The sequence below is a fragment of the Pinus tabuliformis genome, chromosome X (assembly GCF_031772625.1).
Source record: "Pinus tabuliformis cultivar Carrire ecotype Pingquan chromosome X, CPIR1, whole genome shotgun sequence".
NCBI classification, from domain to species: Eukaryota; Viridiplantae; Streptophyta; class Pinopsida; order Pinales; family Pinaceae; genus Pinus; species Pinus tabuliformis.
In genome coordinates this window covers 653,817,797-653,820,564 of record NC_142308.1, presented here as the reverse complement: position 1 = coordinate 653,820,564, position 2,768 = coordinate 653,817,797, and the positions used below count along the sequence as shown (strand labels likewise).

General features: G+C 38.2%; 1 pseudogene; it reads right to left on the bottom strand.

Annotated features, from left to right (window-relative positions):
• Positions 1–1,447: 1,447 nt before the first annotated feature.
• On the bottom strand, positions 1,448–2,187 carry LOC149141678 (cell division topological specificity factor homolog, chloroplastic pseudogene; annotated as a pseudogene).
• Positions 2,188–2,768: the final 581 nt, after the last annotated feature.

The following is a 2,768-nucleotide window of genomic DNA, read 5'->3' as shown; positions in this document are numbered from 1 at the left end:
ATGAGCAGTCCTTGTAAGAGGGTTTAATTGAGTATTGAATTCAAGATTATTTCTGTGGTCCTTTTGTTTTTAATTCAATTTTTAGTGTGCTGATTTGGAAGAGTTTTTGTGAACTAAAACCTTGTAAAAGGATTAAAAGCTCAGACAATTATTAGCACTCTGTTTTTAGTATGTAAGAATTCCTTTTTCAACATGGTTTAACAATGAGTTTCAGCTTGGAACTACTCACTCAGATCCTAGCAGAAGTCGGGATCTCTTCTTCCTTGGAAGAGGAGATCTTGACAAGAATTAAAGGTTCAACTACTCCCCAAGAAATAAACGAAGATTCAACATCTGAAGAATCCTGCGTATTTGATGGCGAACAATCATTCGAACAGGAGATCGAGGAAGAAGAACAATAGATTGGAGAAGAAGAACAGGAGTTACAACATGATCTGAGTGAGATAAACTGTGCTTATCAAAGGTTTATCGAACAATGGTTCCAGGTAAGTACTAGATTAGATTCATCTTTTTATTTTTTAGTTGATTTGCAGTTACAAAAACTAGACTCATCCACTCTCGAATATTTTTATTTTTTATTTGAAAAATTGCTACTGGATATATTGTTGTTACTACTATGTGAATGGATTCATTGGAAGTTTAATTACACGTAACTAATTTGTAAATTCTAATTAGTATAGAGTAGCTAGGCTTTCATTTTCAGTTTTGCTTTTACCTAGAATAAGTATGCTCTCCTCCGGGCTTAGTGCGATCGTGAGGATCAGAAAATAGGGATGATTTAGACTAATTTCAAGAATAAATAAATGTTTTGCAATATGCTTGATCAAAAACATCTTTCAATATGCAAATCATTGTGTCCATTTGTTAAAAAATAAAAAATAAAAAACAAAATAAAACACTGTGAGGGGCATCAAGCCCACTGCTTTGAATCCCCGTGACCACTGTGCCGAGAACCTAACTGGGGCCACTCACAGTTCAACGTCGGACAACACCCCTCGAGCCATCGGACCGGCTACTTTGCGCATACAAGCATTGCAGCCGGCATTCCCAACCTCTCACTCAGCCAACTCGTGGGCCGATCGATCCTCCTCGCACCAAGCCCAACTCAACTCTGTCTCCACTGTGCACAAAACCGTGGCCTGATTCACTATATCGAGCTCACTTGAAAATCCGTAGACATCAATCCCTTCGAAACCCCCACGGTCAAATCGTGGCAGGTATCTCTCGTCGTGAAAAAATAAATCATTCCACTCTCAGTACAACAGCTCCCACAATCTGACCCGACCCACAGCAAAACGTTTCCCTCCATGGATTCGTCATCGATCCAGCCTCTCCAAAGTCTTCTTGCATTAGTGATGCCATCTCTTGTTTCCGTCTATTCATTTATCGCTGAGCCGTAGCGTAGCGATGCCATAAATCTGCAACTCTCTTGTCTCCGTCTATGCATTTATCGCTGAGCCGTAGCGTAGTGATGCATCACCATGGAAGAATATTCTTGTCTAGGTGGGAATGAAATCGATGGTGGTTTGACTCCAAAAAAATAACTGTACTCCTGATACTCTGGCTTTACACGTCGAACTGGAACTGTTATAGAATAGACAGTTCCAAGATCTGGGTCGGTTGAAACATTTAACTGTACTTTATCCTCCGAGTCAATCTCCACAAAATCTGAGAGTGCACCCACAATATTGTTGACGATTTTTCATTTTGCATCATCAGTTACAGCACATCTGTCAGAAAAGAGGATCATTTTCAGTCTCTGCTTTGCTATCTCTGCATTTGAAGTTCTCTTGAGTTTTCTGGGAAACAATATGTTCCATGCCCAATTTATTCGTTCAAAAAAAACTCATATTTACATCTTTACGGATAAAGTCATCAATGTCCTATGTTATAGAAACGCTGGAGAGACCATCATCCCCAACTTCCATAACATTGATAAGACTTTCCTAGGTGATATCTTCCTGATGACAAATGCCATTGCATGGGTGTTTGCAGTGGAAGCATGGAGTGACAGTCACAAACAAATGAAGTGCTATATTTTCATCTATCCACCTTAGAGAATAAAGCAGGATTTCGGGGAAGCAATGCAGAAGGTTGAATATCCAGCCTGCTGGATGTCGTTGTGGGTGGAAAGGCCATCATTTTCACTGAAATTGGAGAGTGTAATCCTACAGAAATATATCACCAAGCGATGGTACGTTATGTTATGGGATTTAAACCTTGTACATGTCACTGCTACTGTATATTGTAACTATTAAGCGGACCATGCCATTGCTTACTTGTTAAATTGATTGAGGAATGAGGGTTGGCGAGTAATGAGAATCCGAGATTGAATTCATTTTATCCTGATGAGAGTGCTAAGGGGATTAAATCGTGGGTTAGTAGTCAACACTTCTTGTCTCACTTTGTCATCTGTATACGTTTACGTCATTTTCAAAAAAAATAAAAATAAAAAAAATAAATAAAAATGAAAAATAAAATAAAATTGCCCTCATTCATTCATAAACTAACTACTTGTTCCCTAAGAAATACAAAAGCCTTTTCAAATGTTTTCAATCAATTTTCCTGCAAACCACTAATTTTTTTTTGAAAAAGTATTGCACAATCAATGAGTACATTGCATGGGGACATGCAATATTTCTAGTTGGGGGGAAATAAAAGTATGTTGGATTTTTTGTGAATTTGTGGGCAAAAGTTAGGATGCATATACTAACAAGTGAAATGAGATTGGTGTTATGTGTAGGACAACGAGAAGCTTATGCAGAAAT